The following is a 19,378-nucleotide window of genomic DNA, read 5'->3' on the forward strand; positions in this document are numbered from 1 at the left end:
TTGGTCACGGGTATGGTAGGGGCGGGGAGAAGAAAAAACACCGTAGAAGAAAAAGACAACAGAGGGAGAAGAACAGTGGTAGACAACACATGTTTTGTATAATCACAGTTGATTGGAGTGAGCATATCGTACGAGTGTGTCTGTACTAAGCTGAAGCCGGCGAGCCGCTTGATCAGGGGAAGCCATTGCTAATCGGACAGGACTCTGTTAGTGTGTCTGTGCTATGCTAAAGTCTGCTAGTCCAAAGACTGGAGGACACCATTGCTAATCGGACTGAACTCTGGAGTGCCGCTGTGCCAAGCTACAGTCTGCTAGTCGCAAGGCCAGAGGACGCACTGACCAGAAAAGACTGTTTGTGTGTATCGTGACGCGGTCGTCCAATTTCTATCATCGGACTGAGACGTGTTTCTCAAGGACTACCGCCAAAACTGTGAGTTGAACTTTCCGAGCTTTGACTTGCTGAGGCTAAGGATTTTGTCTCCTGCATCACACCTGAGCATCACACGACAGGCCAGCAGCGTTTTCTTTATTTTGTGTGTGTGTGGGCCCTCTGTAGATTCTAGTATTGAAGTGAGTATTTTTTTGAGTCATAGGGGAATAGTGGACAAAAGAGGGTGAGGCCATAGAAATCTGAGGGCATTTGAGTTTTATGTTGATAATCTGGTATATAAGAGTATTTTTGTTTTAATATTTTTCAGGTAATTGATTGATTCATTAATTTTGGTGGGGATGTTTTTGTTTAATATTATTTTTAAAGCTATTAATTGATTCATCAATCTTCATGGTATTTTGTTTAGTATTGTTTGTAGAGTTATTCATTGATTTGCAAATTTTGGTAAAAAATAATGTGATTTAATATTATTTTGTATGTTATCAATTCTTGTTTGTTTAGTGTTTCTTTTGTTTTTTTTTTTGGTTGTGTTTCATTTCAATTTGATGGGTTAGTATTGTTAAATGTTATAAACAAAGCGACAGTAAATTTCTGTTCATTTTCATTCCAAAGAGTTGTCTGGGCTCAGTTATTTATAATATAGCATAATTGATGCAAATAAATGTACTTCTAAGATTGAAAAGTTATGTAGTTAGTAGTAGAACATTAATCGGTTCACCCAAAACAGGTAAACCTTTGTGGTAGCTACCTTAGAAAACCGAACCCAAACACCCATCATTCCAGTTTAAGGGTTTTTGAGTGAAGCCACTTAAGCAAGGTATAGAGTGTTGGGGTGCTACATGTGTTTTACCTTTGTGATCTATACCTGCTGGTCTGTTTAAGGTTGCACAAAAGTGAATGTTTCTCACCTCATCTCTGCAAAACTCCAAAATCTTCAGCCTTTACTTACTATTGATTTGGTCATTTTGGTTAAAGTTATTGAGTTAATTATTAATCAGAGTTCCAAATCAATAGTATATTTTGAGACCGTATCAGTATTGGCCGTTTTTCCCTGAATAGGGTGGTCCCCCGAGGATAATTTTAATATTAATGATAGTTATTATTTAATGTCAATATTTGTAATATTAATGTTTTTTTTTTTTAATTTCTAATAGCCGATAATTGATAATCTACTGATGCCCAACATACTAATAATAAGTACAAGTACCTGAACATCAATATATAGTATATACTAAGTTACTTTCCACCACCAGTATTCAATGGCCTACAATGGAAACACTGATGAATTTGGTGCATGTTCTCACCTCTTAGTATGCAAGTTGTTAAACAGACAGATCTTGCAAATGTCTGGTACATCACTTTTAATTCAGTTTCTCCATCAGCAGTGGGTGGGACGTGTAATCGTTGCTTTTGGTGATTCTGTGTCAGTATTTTACTGCAGATGCGTGACTACTGCTTCACATCTCCCTCTCACTTGTGTACACACACATAAAACAGACATTAAGACAAAACCCTCTCAGATTAATTTCCCCACATAGTTACATAAGCATGTGGGATTTCTACCAAATGCAGATGCACTATGCACATTAATACACATTTAAATACGCATACTGTACACACAGAATTAATTAATCATTGCCTACAATCTGTACCGCTACAGTCATAATTATGCCATCATTCAACATTGAACAGTAACTGAGTCTGAATGGAAATGAGACCAGAGCCGTAGCAGTGTCTCGGAAACATTCAAATTGCTCTCTTACCCAACCCTTAAAGGTCAGCTCAGTCCTTAGCAGCAGTATGATCAGAGAAGCAAAGTACATGCATGTTTGTCCTGATACTGGGGAAAAGGCTGCCTCGTACTCCAGTCATGCTCTCTGCTGCTAGATGATGTTACTGCCTGGATCATTGTACATTCATTATGATAATGTTCTAATACGCAAACTGGAAAAGGATAGGGCAAGAAATGCGCTGTAGATATTAAATAAGTTGGTAGAATGATAAATAAATACTCATCTAATCAATACACGAATCAAAGTATCACTCCTTCATCCTTTCTGGAATGTTTTAACAGTATGAGTGCATCGTGAGCGCTGAATTTTCACAACGCTGCAACAAGGACACCTATCTCACCTATCACCTATATATATATATATATATTATATATATATATATATATATATATATATATATTCAAGTCAATATTATAAACAGAAACACCCAACAGTTCCCCAGTGTATTTATGTATATATATACATATATGTATGAATGTGTGTGTGTGTGTGTATACTGTATATTTATGTATTTTTTGATCCTATATGATCATTGTTTTAGTAAGTTCTTCTCTGCTGCTGTTATTTTGCCTTTCATGTGATCACTCTAACCCAGTTTTTTACATCAGTCTGACTTTTGGAGATGTCATAAGTGCTGTGTTTGTGACATCCATTTTCTTTTTTCTTATCTTGTGCTCTACTCTTTTTTTTTTTTTTTCTCTTCTTCTTTCTTGTAACTACTTGCTGCTGCAACAGCGGTTTCCCCACAGGGATCATTAAAGCTGCACACTGGCAGCCCCACTGTTGTGAAAGGGACACGTGTTTGAAAAGTTTTCATCTACTTCATTGCTGAAATACCCTGCAAGGTGATGTAAGTAAACTGCACACAGCATGCTCATGGGCACCAACTTGTGCCAGGAAGTTAGTCTTTATGTGACCCAGCATGCAAGTTGAGCAGAGTTTCCACTATACAGGTTTGCCAGTAGTGTGGAATGGTCTCAGAACAGTGCAGTGGGTCTTTATGAGTACGGTAAGCCTCAAGGGGAAAACGTGTCACCACCCACACTGCTAGAGGTATAAATTGAGGTCGTTTTGCAATCACAGGCAGTGTGTAGTTTGCACGGGGTTTATGAGTATGCAGAGCAAGGAGAAGCTGCTGTCAGACTCAGATTAAGAGGTGGATACTGGAAGCATTATGTGCCAATTGTCTACCCAGGAGGAATCGAGCTCAAAAAGGAATCTGCACGTTTGATTTGGTTATTCATCCCTGCCCCGTGTGGTGCTGCACCAAAGGATATCAAATGTATCCACTTACTTGCTGCTATTTAAAAGAAAATTGTATTTTCTTTTTCTTTTTTTTCTTCTTTTTTATAAATTTTCATTGGGTAGATAAATGTCAATGTCTGAACTGTATTTAAGAAAATATGCATTGTAAGCTTTTTCAGTTAGTGGAGATGCTTGTCTTTGGTACAATATTTGGGATTTATAGTACACTCATAAAATGCCTGTAGAGTTAATAAAAGAGACGTACAGTATAAACATATACTTCAGACAAATCTTTCGTTACTGCATCTCTGAGGCTGTGATACCACTGCATTTACCATTACTGGGTTGAGCACCATGCCTACTGTTCCCGAATCCACACTGTTCACCAAACCATAGCAAATTGTCCTGATTGGCCAACATGGAGAGGAAGTCAGGGCGCTTGGGTTCCTGCCTGATGCGATTTATTGCCCTGCACACAACAGACTAATGGCCCATTGGCTGCAAACAGGGAGCAAAAAGAGACTGCTGCTGCTGCTAATGAGGACTGTCTGTGAGTAGAAGGTAGAGAGAGGAAGAGCAGAGATGAGGTGGAGAGAGAGAGAGAGAGAACGAGAGAGAGAAACGGAGAACCAACCCAGACTGAAAGAGAGGGGGATGGCAGATGGAGTGAAGGGGTGAGAATGAGACACAGAGATGGCGACAATAAGTGGAAGAAGTGACAGAGACAGAAGTGGAGAGTGGGAGGAGAGGGGGAAAAAAGTTGAAAAAGAGACGAGAGAGGGACAGCAGCACTGTTATCGATGGGGGAAATAGGTAGGGAAATAAGACATTATTGAGTAACATGTTACAATAATGTCATTAGTTTTAACATTCAGTTTGAAATTCAAGGCAAAAGTGAAATACACTTTCCGGTAATTCCAAAGTTGTCTTATTCATGTCATCTTGTTTACAAATTTACATCCCATCAACACCCACGGTGACTTTTCTGCACACTGACAAATGAAGAGACAAATTAGTTATGAAGCTAGAAACAGGCCTAGATTTATATTTTTTTACAAAGCAAGCTTTTTATTTCTCCTTGTGTTCATTTGGTTATGATGATTTCCCTCTCACTCTGACAGATTTTTAATGACAGATGTAAAGGGTCCTGGTTTGTTATGTTTTGTCACCCACCCCCATCAAGCACACACACATTTAGTTGTGTAGTTTGTGTGCACTGTGGTAGCCATAGAGACCACAGGCTGGTGACCACAGGGTTTCCAGTTCAAATCCTTGCCTTTCCTACAGGGATGAAAGTGCTCTGCCCACCTGCAGCACAGTGCCTTTTGTGAGGCTCTTAATTCCCAACAGCTTGAGTTGAAGCCGCTTAGTGACCACAATGTGCCTTTACGCATGTGTGCTACCCACACAGAATTAAAATGCATCTGAAAACACTTGGAGAGACAGCTACAGGAGAAATGCTTCTCAGTTCTAGGTCCACTTTCTTGCAAAGTGCCATGGTCTTCTTATCTCTCTGAATGACTTGCCATATTTAATGGCATTTACAGTCTTCAGACCATAATTCCTTCACCAGCAGCAATGTACATGTTAAAAAAGTGGTAATACAAGAATGGAAGAAAAAAACTGAAAGAAAAGCAGCCCATATTGCTCTGTTGAATGTGTAGTTGTGTGGCATTGTAAGGTCTAGAAAACAGAGGAAACTGCAAGAGATACAGAGTTTTCTTTGAATTAGTAAAACATTTTTTTGTCTGACACATGCTTCTGTTCCACTCAAGCACAGTAAGCTATTGTTCTTGAATATCAAAGTATTGACATCTTCACACGTGCCTTGTTTCCTTAGCTTCTCCATTTCTTTTGAACTCCCACCTGTGCCAGTCACCTGATTCTGCATGTCCCTGCACACTGTAGGCTCATTCTCGCACACTTAATGTGGCACTGCTCAGCCCTGACTTAACGTGATACATGCTCAACTTAAAATAATGCATACTGATTAGAAATCTTGTGCAACTTTACCAAAGCTGCAGAACATCATCATGTCACATGGTGTTAAAACCTTGCGGGAGCAAGGCAGCTGCAGTTCTCTGAGTCAGGCGCTGCAGTGCCAGCTGGGAACCGCCTTTGTGACGACAGAACTTTTCCCTAATTGGTTTAAGGCTTCACGGACATGTATGGCATGTTCTACGTTTTTATCCTCAGAACTTCAGATCTGTTTTCTCTCCCAAAGGGGGTGCGATTTATTTGATCTCCTCCTTCTGGCAGGTCTTTTTTTTTTTTTTTTTTACATATGGGCACCAACACTATGATTTTCAGTTTGTTATTGTAAAAGAAGTAATACCCTTGTAGGTCACATTATAAAGTGCTGCTCTAGCAGGTAGTCTATGTGTCACCCCCACACCTTAACCCATCGCCCTAGGTATATTTGTAAAAAATTCCTTAGATTTCATTTCATGTGTCAAAAGACTGATGTAAACTTGTGTCTGGCCTGGAAATGTTGTAGAACAACATATTGTTTAGTGAGTAAATACGAAACACTGCATAGGTTTTGCAAAATAGTGACATATTGAGGGTAACTCTAAAAAAAAAAAAACAGCTTTGCACGCTGCTAGATCAGCCATTGTTTTGAGCTCATAGAATGTGTCCAACTTGATGGTATTCTTTTTATATTCCACCCATGCAGTCACCTGCAGTTCATGTTGACCATTAAGTCAGTCGAAGTCAGTCAAAGTGGAAAACCAACGCAGCGTGTTGCTCGTTCATTCATTAAGCCGCCTGTCCCTCAAGCTTTATTCCCTTGCTCAATATGTGGAGAGTGACGGATATACACAAAAGAGAAAATCACTACTACAAACAAATTATTGTGCAATAGATCAAATTGACCAAAATCTTTGTGCAGATGAAATGTTTTTGTGCTGCGCTTTGAAATGCATTATCAATCACGTTACTGATTTCCATGTTTCAGGTTCATCTGTAGAATTTCATGGTGCTTAATAACTGTTGTGCAACCCCTGGGCTTCAAACTACCTTTAACTTTTTGCATAAATGAAAAGCAATAGTTGGTCATGACGATTTTTTTTCTTGGTTTCTGTAAAGACTGGTTTCCAAGTCATTGGCATTATTACAGTTTCACATTGAAGAAGCTTGAACATGTATGTACGCATGAGACCTTCACTCTTAAGTGTTTCTATAATTCTTGTATCTTCAACAGATATCCTGATTAAAAAAAGACAAACATGGACACACACACACACACACACACACACAGTGACTCATCTAAGTACCTACTCAGACACGGCCATAAAGTCAACATTATTGTTGACAACATTGATGAACTTAAATGATTCCCAGCAGGCAGATGTTTAGACGATGTTTAGAAGACGTTGGGTCTTGGTCACGAAACAATGTCGGTATTTTATATTATGGTGGTAGCATGAGACACTTGGAAGACTTTGGTTTATTGTTACTGAAAACCAACAAAATATCAACATTAGCTGTCATCAGTATTCTGCTTGAACTTGACTTTTGCATTAGACGTCCTGAATTTCGGTCACCCAACATCACAACCTACATTCAACCAAAGATCAAGGTCTGAAGAAGTTGGTGGCCAGCTCTGTGCCTGCAAGGAGGGTGTGTACATCTGCTTTCAAAGGAAAGGATGCAACTGCTCCAGTTACCAAACAAGTAAATTACATTTCAAGTGATTTCTTTGTGTATAGCTATAACAAGTTGTACCACACACCTTGAGCTTTCAGCTGTTCTCTTTTAATGCTTGCATGGCTAATGTGGGCATCTTGGTGTGCCAAACATCTTCTGGAACAATCTCACAAATGACTAACAATGTTTCACATCACACATCAGCAGCGGAGGTTTGTTATGATCAAGATCTTTTTGATTTTCAGCCTCTTCTTTTGTTATCACCCTGTGTATGAGCTGAATGTCGGGTCTGAGACACTCATCACAGCACATCACAGTGTGATACAGCATAAAACTCCTACCTCCCTCCTTTTTCCTTTCCTGCTTTCCCCCTTTCTTACCCCCAAACTCACACTTCCCCCTCCCGAACGCCCACATCCCCGCAAGCAACGAGCTGTTAGCAGAAAGAAAAAAAGTTAAATTTATCAGTCTGCCTGTAAGAGTTTTCAGCAGAAACCACAGAGTATACATTGACTGTATATACACCATCCTCTTCTCCCTCTTTGTCTTTACTGGCTGTGCCCTGCACTGGAAGAGTCTCCGGGGTGTTAAGGTCCTCTCAGGGAGTTATACTCCCACAGCAGTTCTGCGGAGCGAGCTGTCACTGGCTCAGCAAACAGGAGGCACAGAGGCTAAATGCCTGTTCCTGCCAAAGGAACAAGGAAACAGAAGAGAAAAACGACGGATTGGAGCAAACGGCACATCACTGCTTCCATTTAAGTTCCTGAAAAAAAGATGAATTTTAAAGAGGCACTGAGGAGGTAGCAACTTTATCTGCTTGACAACTCTGCATTTCATATCTGTCCTGTCTTTATGCTATATAAACCACGGTAGTGAAGCTCCATCTTCACTTCATTTATCTTTAATTAACCCTGCATTTATGCTTTAGCAGATTTTTTTCTTAGAACTATTTTAGCATAGTGTAAGAAGTGTTGTCTTTCTCAGCTGGTGCATTACTTCACTACTCTCTCTGTAAATTCAGAGAAGACAAATTATTTCCATCAGCTTTTATTGGATGAAGATAAAGTGCAGTATTATTTCAGCCTTGGGACTCCTATGTCCTCCTGCAAGTGTAATCGTGGTATGACAGTGTGTCTGATGTCAAAGCTGTGTGGAAACTACTAGTACCAACTGTTAGTTTGCCACAGAACAGTTCCTGTAAGTAACAGCTCTATAGTGAAGGCACTGTATTTACAGTAATGTGTAATCCCTCCATGTTAAGGTGGGGTCGTGGCGCTGTGAATCTCAAAGCCAAAACTAAAGAGCAACACCTAGTGGCCACCTGTAAAACTCTGTCACCTCAGCTTCACTGGGATCTGTGAATATTTACAACTGTGCACCTGACGGCCCAATCACAGTGTGGGCTACAATCCCATCTGTCGAGCCAGAGTGATCGTTAAAAGGATGCATAAATATATAAGAGAGACCAGTTTCAAAGTCTGATCATCGCAGCACCAGCTCTTGCAAACAGTCAGTGTCCTCCCGTGTTCATGATTTAGTCATCTACTTGACTTCTTTTTTTTTTTTTTTTTTTTTCTGCCCGTTCCGCCGTTTGCCAGCTATTTTCATCACTACCCCTCTGATGCAAGAGTGCAGCATCCCTCTCGTCAGTTATTACCGTCAGAAGTAACACATGAATCAAAATCGATGCCGTTGAATTTCTCGCTTTGATCTATTATTTCTAACCTTAAGTTGAGCTCATATTACTTAAGATCATTTATGCACATTGCATGTGAGGAGAATTTTTATTTATTGGCTTGGCGTATAAGTGGTATATAAAAGATAAGCGGCAGGGCTTTTTGTATTTGTAAATGTAAATGACCTTGGAATAATAGTTCAAATAAAACACAGCTGTTCAATCAAAAGGAAGAACACAGGTCATTTGATCTGTAAGATCTAATAAAGTTTTATGACAAGTAATTATACATTGCAAACATGATGTTGCAGACGAGATGCTCAGAGCGAAACAAGTATACTCTGAGTTTCTCGTGTGTGTATAGCAAGATTTGCTTTTCCAATGGAGAGAGAACCCAGCAACACAGATAAGACAGCTGACAAAATAAAGGTTGTTTGCAAGTACAGTTAGAGCAAACACTAACAACATGTTGCATGTTGATTTTTTCGCCTTAAATCTGGTTTCAGGAAACTTGAATCGTTTTACTCTGTTATTACATCCCCAACAGACAGAATCGAGGCATAATTGCTGACATGCTGTGGGTCTAATAAAAATCATTATGTTTCATAAAAAAATTTTTTATGCCTAGCCATCTGCATCGATGATCTATCCATTACATTAGAAGTTATTCATGAACATAAGTCAAGTAAACAATCCAGAATTTCTTCTTTTTTTTTTTTTTTAAAGAAAAAAAGGAGTTGTAGCACGAGGTTTCACTTATTTATCCTGGAGTGGTGCCTGGAGCACAGCTGTTTTGCACTGACACAGTGCATGAACCTTTGAGACTGTTTGGTATTCTAATTTATTTTGCCATCAATGTATTCCAATAAATTAATATGTACAGGTGCTTGAAGAAAAGTTTATTGCAATGAAATATCTGTCTTTGCATATTTGCACATGTATTTGGTTTGCTTTACCTTCTGCTTTACCACACGCAAAACCTTTTTTTACTCGCCTTTCTGTCTGTCTTTCTAGCCTTTGTATCTCTTGCCCTACCTCTCACACATCTATTTTTTATATATATTTAGGCACTGTTATCCAGAGGGAGAGTGCAACAGTACCTTGCAATTTGTTTTTTTTTTTTTGTTTTACTTTTTCTTTTTCTAGTACTGTATTCTGCAATCTTACATTTCTGAAATGACCAGGATGTTTTAAAATGCAGCTAACTATACTCCTATGCCATAAAAAAGAAATGTGTTTTTACCTTTCAACATAAAATCAAGGAAAAAAATAATTTGTTGCAGTATTTCATAATCTGGAAGAATGCACATGTCTTTTGTGTCACATTTGATTTGGGCTAATACAGTGAAAAAAAATTGAAATCTTCTTTCCATTTCTGTCTCCTTGCATCTTACTTTTGTCCACCCCCCCACCTTCCCACCCTCCCTGACCTTCCAACCATGGAGAAACCTAGACGCCATACCTCCTCACAGGCACAGTGGAAGCCATCTGACACGCTCCATTACGTTGTGCTTGTTCCAATTAAAGCTGACACCATTTGCTGTCAAGAGCATGGTGATACCCTGCAGAAAGGTAACCCACCCCTGCTACACCCGCTGCCCACGGGGTTTAAGTGTTTCAGGATGTATATTATTATGTTGTTACAAGGAGATCTATACTGTCAGATGGCTGTCCAAAGGTTGTAGCTCCAAGGCTCTCCCTGTGGATAAATGTGTGCTTGGTGTGAATAAATGAGGTTTTACAGCAAAATGAGAAATTCATTATTTTAAACCAACGTAATATCACAAAACTGAATTGATACTTGTGGGTAACTCAGGTTCAAAGTTACGATTCTTTAATGAATGTGAATTGGAGAGTTGGTGTTACAGACCGTTTTAGTTTGACCATTGTAGTTAAGATATTTGGGAGTACTGTTGGTTAGATCGGTTGCTCTAGTTTTGTGGAGTTACTTTTGGTGGATGTTGGAAGGGAGCAGCGTTCGTCCATAATTAGTTTGGCTTGCAAACCCATTTTGACGTTTATTATGCATAAATTTTCGGTAAGTATAGCTACATTTCAGTTTGTTGGAGCCAGCTTCCCCTTTGTTGGATGAAGTGATTGATCTCAACAGGAGACTGTTTTGGAAATTTGCTTTGTCTAGCTGCAGGCCATGGTTTGTTGGACACTTGTGATGAGATTTGGTGCTCATTTTATCAAACAATTTGATAACATACTTTGGGTCAACGATTGAACTTGCTCCTCACTTTCCTGTGTTCCTGGGGAAAATGCAAATCTGTATTCTGAGGGGTGGGTATTGTTCTACATTATTCCTTATGGGTGTACACAGAAAATGCCATTACTATGCATTCGTCATGTGACTTCTGCTAGCTGTTTCTCATCCTTAAATTGCACCTCTGGATGCAAGATTGCTGGGTAGGGGGTCAGAGCTGGTAAGATTGGGTAGCAGTGGTTGTTGTATGGGTTTAAGTAGTGGCCATTGTAGTTGACTGTGTAAACTGAGGGAATGTAAGACATCATTATTATGACTTCATGGTATTGTCTTTTGACTTGCGTTTCTTTGTTTCAGATGTCAAGGTGGAACCTTGATCTTAAGAGTGGGGACGTGACGCCACTCCCATTGTCTTGGATATTGTCCTTGCCCACATTGGCAGTCAGTTGGGTGGCATTGGAGAGTCGTCAGCTGATACTGTTCACCTGGGCCTTCGAGATTATAAAAGCTGGCCCATATGCTCACTTTTCCTCTCCCACAGCACATATACCACTCATACATAGACTGCTTTCATGACTAAACTTGCTGATTTCCACACCTCATTGCTTATTTGTCTTATGTTTTAGTTTTTTTTTGTATAACTTTGTGTGATATCCCTTATTTAATGTCACATTCATTGAGCCAGTTTGTGACAGTACTCAAAGCCAAAAATCTCAGCATCTGTCAATGGATTTTTCTTCCAGGAGTGGCCAGTAAAACTGTTCCCCCACTGGCTTCCTACTCACAAGACATAATTAAGATGAACATGGTGTCCTATGAAATGAAGCCATGGTTACTGTGTGACAAAAGGTTCAAAATGTTCTTTTCTTCCAGTAACAACTACTTGGGAAATCTACAAACGAAAACACTGGATGATAAATATGAAATGGCGAGCAGTTATCCTAATTTACAGATGCTTTTTTTCTCATCATGTGGAGGAACACTATGGTGGAGGCCTGAAACAACAGACTGACCAAGAAGAATCTGTTTGGCTCTCAAACCAATGAGGCTGAGCAAAAGTTCATCAGCAGCCTCCACCTTTGGCTAAAAATACAAATGCACTGAGCCAGCAGGCCAAACACTCAGTCTCTGTCTCCATTTTAACCCAACAGTAAACCAAGCCTATTGTACTTCACAAGCATGACATCAATTTTTAGACTTTAACCGTTTTTCGTGATGCTTTCTGGTGAAGCTACTTTTAGAAAATTCATCCATGATGACTGTTTACATAATTTTCTTTGACTGGAAATTTTCTCTGAATGTCTCATCAAGCAGAGTAATGTTAATGTACAGAATCAGGGGACAGTGGAGCCCCCATGAAAACGATCTGTTGGGCACTCAAAGCAATGAGGCTGAGAGAAAGTTAATCAGAAGGCCTCTCCTTTGATGAAATGACCCCAAGTAAAGTTGTGGAGAAGCTCAATATGTTTCCTCTGCAGCAGGCTGCAGTCCACCGACCACCCAGAACCAATCTGAGGCTTATGACGGTGGCAGGGGAGAAGATACATTAGGCCTCCCTCCAGTGGGTAATGAATGGAACTAATAGGAATAGGCAATCCTGGTCCACAACACTAATATATGTAGGAAAATACTAAATGCAGCCTCTTCCTAAAGCATACTGTGATGCTAGTTTTGAACACCATTTTCTACTTCCAAAATGTGGCTGTTTTGATCTTACTAAGGATCTGTGTAACTAAAAGTTAACCAAAAGTGTACAGTAACTAACTGCTCTTACATGTTTTGAGAAAACATAGTGTCATAAAACGTGTCAAGCTACAAAGTTAAATCATTTCTGTAATGAATAAGAATCATTGAAGCCATGTGAGCAGTGGGGTTCCAGGAATGATATTGTTCACTTGCTCCAGTGAATTATCTCAACATGTCTCAGATGGTTGGCATAAAATTTGGTATAGACATTGTAGCGTTAACGCTATAATTTAGAATTTACTCTCGTTAAAATGGGGTACCAGTCCTCTGGGAGGACAACAATGAATTACTTCATTGACAAATTTATCAATCTCATATCAGAAGCCATGACTTCTCGATTCAATGGATCTCCAGTCTCTACGTCAAAAGAATACAACAGGACAACAACTGGGTGTAAATAAAGGAGTTTATTAACTAAACTACTATCTACAGAGTAAATGCAAGGTGTAATAATCATAAAGATGACAATAATAATGAAATGAGTAGTGTAATGAGTTGGCAATGGTTGGAGAGAATATGTTATGGCTATACACTATGGCTATACAGCTAATGATACTACATCTACGAATGATACTTGATGATTAAATATTACTATATTTCGACATCAACCCAGTCATGAGCAGATTTTTAAGACTGCCCAACTGTGAGTTGTGCTGTAGCTGGAGACCCTCGGCTGGAACCCAGGTGGCTGTGGTTGCCGTGGTAACCCTGGAGACACAGGATCTAGGTGGATTCTCCTGGAGGCCGTGTGCCGTTATTACGGTGACGGATTCTGCCAGTGTCTCAGCGGTTCAGCTCTGGTGGAGTTTGCCAAAGACTTTCTGTCTCGGGCTCTCTTGATTTCTGGTCGGCTTCTCTGCAGGAGGTCGTGCAGAGGTGTTATCTGCTAGCGTCTCTTGCGGTTTGATGCCAAATAAACTCTAATGCTCTTCACTTTGGCTGGATAACTTTAGAGGAGACTGGCGTTTACCAGATAACTCTAAAGTTGTCAAAAATCTTCAAAAGGAAAACTTGATGATGATTAAAAGTTACAAAATTACTCTGAGGCACTTCTGTTGTTTTGGTTCAGTTGGTCTTGACTTGGCTTATAAAAATAGAAGATCGCGCATGTAGACAAAAAGAATGTTACTTGGAGCTTGTGGCAAAGAAATAACAAAGGACGCGAAAAGTGCAAAAATTGATAAGAGCCACGAGTTTGTGGCGAGCAGCTTAGAGCTAAGAGTTCACATGGGTACAGAGCCGAGCTTTGAGCCGGGACTCTGAGCTTTGAGAAAAGATCTCAGCTTCTAGTTTCTGCATCGTTTTTCTAGCTTCAGCTTTTCAGCCTCTAGCTTTTAGCTTCGTTTCTCTGGCATCTCGCTTCTCGCATCTTAGCTTTTGGCATCTAGCTTCTGGCATCTAGCATCTTGCTGTTTCTCTTTTTGCAATGTGTGAATTGATCACAACTGTTTTATCCCCTGGGGGGCTGGCGCATGTTTCAGGGGCGTCACCCGTCTTCTCCTGTGTTTCCACTTGGAGAAGAGAGTAATTTTCCACTGAACTTTGGAATAATTTAATTCTAGAGTTTACTTATAAACTTGCACATCCGTCTTCCACCGTGACCACAAAACATTAAATGAAATAACATATAAACCTAATGGCACTAATAATGACAGATAGGAGTAATACGAGTGTTGATTTCATATTACATCATTCAAACCTGGAATTAATCATAATACAAGTGGTTAACTGATCAAACAACAATATAAACATTTCCTAAAGCTAATAGTCTATAAATGTGGATTACACAGCAGTTCTTTGACTGTAATAATAATATGGACATGCTGGATGTCATGTACTGTGTTACCTTGTGTGAAGGATGCTGACAGTATGGTCACATGAAGGACATCGTCTTAAAATCTACATGTTACATTTCAAACATTCTATGGGATAGAAGTTTGGGATTAAACTATTGCATAGGAACATCTCATGAGGTACAGAACAGCTAGATATATTTAATTTTACATTCTTCCTCAGATATGTGTCTGTGAAGAGAGTTCTGCTGGTCACTACCCAGGACTGGGATGTGGGTTGTAGTTTATGACTCTTATCTAGAGAGGGACAGAGGAAGGGAGGCTGGTGTGTGTGTGTGTGTTCATGCATGGCACAGAGAGGCCAGGATTCACACCTTAGTGATCAGTCCCTTTGGTGTTATTTGTCCAATATACGAAACAATTAAATATGATTACAGTCTTATTGTTACAAAATTGAGATTTTGCCTATATTCTCCAGTTGCCTGGTGTCCATTGGTTGATCCTCTGGAGCTGACCCTTTGACCTTTGGTCTGGTTCTGTGTCTCTCTGGCATGCTCAAAGCATAGACTGTTTGTGAGAGAAGGGTCCTTTGTCTTTGTTTCCTATCAATTTGATAGTTTGATGGTGGGAAGAGTCACAAAGTGTCAGTTGTGGGTCTGTAACTCTGCATGTCCTTACAATGAACTTCCTTAATGGCTTGTGACTGATGCCAGGCCACGTATGTACACTACAACATGAAAGGTCCCCAGATGATGAATCCTAATGAATTTGATGATCCCCTGACTTTTTCATCTAGCGCCACCATGAGGACATACAAACATTTGTATGTTTGGGTAAAATATCAACAAATGTTGGCTGGACTGCCATGAAATTTGGTGCAGACATTCGGTTTTGGTAGTCATAACTTCAGCATGTATCATCAGGTCAAAATATCAATTTCAATACCTTGTTTAATGATCAATAATGACATTCCCATCAGCCTCAGCTGGCCTTTGTGTACAGAGCTAATCACCAAATGTTAACATGCCAATGGTGACTAAGCGTTACTCCTACTATTCTGTGGTCTTGCTACTCTGCATATCCAGGAATCTCATGTCAGTGTAACAGTCAGTTCTTCCTTGGACTTTGACCTCTGGTCAGTCATAGAGGCATGGAGGCTGTGTTTTTTTTTAATTATTAAAATATTTTACAGGTTAAGAGTTTAACAGTTACAAATTATGTCACTTTTTTGTGCACCAGAGCATTTTTGGAAAATTTGGGAAACATCTGCCAGATACCAACTGTATGTGGGTTTAGGGTTAGGGATGTGGGGAACCCACAGTGATCAGTAAACAAAATCCACATTGCAGAACTGGTCTTAAGACATAACACAGGCTTGAGACAGACAGATGTTTAAATCTATGAACTGAATATGATATGTTAACAATTAAACACTCCCCCTGAATTGTTTAACATAATCTTAATCTTATAGAAGTGTTCCACTATATTCCTAAATTGAAAATAAAACAGATGATTTGTTTTCCCTGGTGCGCTGACAAGTCCCGTTGGAGAGTTCTACCTTCAAAACAAGACTGAACTATTTGTGTTGATGAATATCTCCTCCAATCTACAGCATAGAACTCAGTTGCTCACTCACTTCCGAGACATATCTTTTCCAAGGGCCTTGGCTGCATGTCAGAGTGATGTAACAGATCTGTATGTCAGGCAACTCAGTATCTACTATTTATAAAGCCTCATAAAAGGGAATGTAGAATTGTCATTGACCATTTGCGTAGATATTTTTGATAGTTAGTCTGACTCAGGCTTTGACTAAAAAGTGTGCATGAAGATCTCTTAATAATCAATGTGTGAACATTTTATTTCCAGGGACGAAAGTGCATGAACACATTATGAAAAACAGGAGAATAAAACATGGGCAAATCTAATATAGTTCCATTGTTTCTGCAAGAACTCTTTTGACCAGAGCAACAGTTGTTGCTCAAACCAAACTTCCTAATTGTCTTGCTGGTACCTGAGACAACAGGTCTCCTTCAATGTAAGCCCTTACATTTTTTAAAGTAGGGCTGTTTTTGAACATCTGGACTTCCACTTCTGTACAGCTACTGGTTGGAGCGCCTGCATAGAGGCAGTAAGGTCTGGGGATGTTGCATGAACCTCCACATACATTACGCCTTCCCTGTGAAGCTCCTGGCTGGTAGGCAAAAAAATATTTTAAACTTATAAAAACATGTTTATCAGAGGAAGCATATCTCTACATCCTCCCAAGGTTAGCACTGGAATTGGCATTAACAAAGATCGCCAACCGAAGTTTGGAGAAAAAAAAAACAGAAATTTCTGGCTTTCAAACTACTTTACCATAGAGCTTATACAAAAGAAACAAAACCTCCATCAAGACCCGGCCAACCCATCTGCCCACTAAAGTATTTAACTAATAGATGAAAATGTATGAAAGTTAAATGGAAAAAGGCTAAAAACCCTAAAAGACCTTATTTTTCAAACTACAAAAGCAAATCAAGAAGCATTAGCTCATTACATGGATTACTTTGAGGCCTTTAAAAAAATCCAAAATTTTGTTGGTATTTTCTCTGACATTAAACCCAAATCTGAACCGTCATGTGTAGCACTGTGCTGCTCTGAAACAATCTTTTCTTTGCTGAGCTGGCAGAACAGTCGACACAATGAACCACAGAAAACAGAGACAGTAGGGAAATCAATTTCAATGACTAGGCTCACAAACAAAGCCTCATCAGTGGAGAAAATGGCTTTTTACAACCACCGCAAATTGTAAGCTTTTATAAATTTAGCAAACAAGACAAGGGGAATGTTGGCCGTAAAGATTTAGCTCAGCATAACTGCTATTAGGAGGTGCAGTTTGAGTGTAGTTGGTCTGATAAGTGTGTGTGTGTGTGGGTCCAGGTATTACTCTAGTTGTGGGGAATGAAATCTGTTTACCTGATTATCTCTAACTCCAGAAGAACTCCATGACCTCTTGAATCTCCTCATGTATCTCAGCCAGTACTTTTCTTGTTTTTGCTATTTGTCTTGAAGCTTAAATAGAGGGAGAAAAAAAATACAACTGAGGGGGCTGAGCCTCTTAAAACCCACCTGGTCACTGGCAACCAGTTTAAAGCTAGTGCAAAACACTGTAGCAACACATAAATGCTTAAACTTTTGTCAATGTTGACATGCTACACATCGTTACCTCACATAGGATTCTTCACAATTCAACTGTTCAGTTCATTTTATAGAAACCATGAGTACAAACATAGTTCATTCAGCTTTACTGGCAGAAAGATGGTGAAATGGTAGCGACTCCCTACCTTTGTGAAATCCAATTATCGGTCTATTCCTCAATTATTATATTCCTTTAGTCCATAAGGGCCCACTAATCAAAAGCTTCATAAGGGTTTTTCATAAAAGTACTCCATGTGAAGTCCATTGCAGACATACATGCACTTCTTCTAACATGAAATCAACTTTTTGGCTGGCTTACCCGAAGCCCCGTCAGCCATTTCTGTGTGGGGGGGGCTTTGGGTATTCTTGTTTTTTCGTTAGTTTTCTGCCTACAAATTGGAAGTTCTGTTGAGTTTTCACCCCCCCAAGCGTCCAGTTTGTAAAGGTGATGACGATTTCCCCTGTGCAACAGGTCTGGCTTTGAGCCTTCAGGAACCAATGATTCAGCCAGCTAACCTGTTCTCTGCCTAGAGACAACAAAAAGAAAAATCTTAATTAATAACTCTATTTTCATGATTTCAGGACTGTAACTCTTTCATTTCTGAAGCAAAAAAAAAAAATTGAATAATTATAAAATTAGAAGAGAAAAATTATTAAATGAAAGAGATTAAATATAACATTTAAAATACTGATATGTTTGGCCTTCACTGAAGGCCTAAAAGGCCCTGACGGTTCCCCACTGTAGCCTACAGTATGTCCATGTGATTGGCTTACTGTCATAAAAACAGATTGTGTTGCATTTCTGAACATCAGTATCAATATTATGTTTTTCTTACTTTCATAGGAAAGTTTTAAAGTAGCTAATGACTTTCTTTAACATTGCTAGGCAAGCACTCTCATGGCATACACCATACTTAGGTCAGATCCCATGTAGTGACATTCACGTTCCTCGACAGGCTTTCTTGTAATTAATGTGGTTAGAATAAATTATGCCAGCTTTATTTTGTTTGTGAAGAAAATCCTTCACAGCAATTGATGCCCTGGAAAGCCTGAAAGAGGAGCTCGTCAGTAAAACATGGACAGCATCCTTAAGGCTAGCGGCTGAGCTCTGAATAATGCAAGGCCATGGACTCCATCAAAACCAGCTTTAATTGCGTTTTTTTCCCCCCGCCCCGTTTACTTCTGGTTCGGCTGTAAGTGAGTTTGCAAAAAAACAGCTACTCCTGAAATCCTTTTGAAATGACTGGGGGCCAAAATCAATCGCCTTCCACTTACAGGGAGGTGTTAGTGTGTGCATGCATGTGTTGGCGTCTGTGTGATTTCACACGTGTGGGAGCATACCTACAAGTACATGCAAAAATATGTGTGAGCCACCGTTTTACTTTGTAAGTATGTTGGGTGCAACAGTATGTGCCTATACTGGAGTACAAATAAAGGCACTATAGTGTCTATCTGTCACCAGAATTAAGGAACAGGAAGCTGCTTCTGACAAGATGCCCCTGTTTCTTTTTTTTTTTATTTCACATCACCTTGCACAGTCACAAAGCAATCCCCTGGCACGCTTTCTGCTGACTGGCTACTTCTCTGAGCAGTGGTGGATAGAGAAAGGGAGAAAAAAGGGAGAAAATCAGTCCTCTGAGAAGTTTATGTCTTCCCTCTGCTCCTCTAACTCCCAGACCGCTGCCCTTCATTTCCTCGCAC

This window comes from Seriola aureovittata, chromosome 6 (genome assembly GCF_021018895.1).
Source record: "Seriola aureovittata isolate HTS-2021-v1 ecotype China chromosome 6, ASM2101889v1, whole genome shotgun sequence".
In the NCBI taxonomy this organism is placed as follows: Eukaryota; Metazoa; Chordata; class Actinopteri; order Carangiformes; family Carangidae; genus Seriola; species Seriola aureovittata.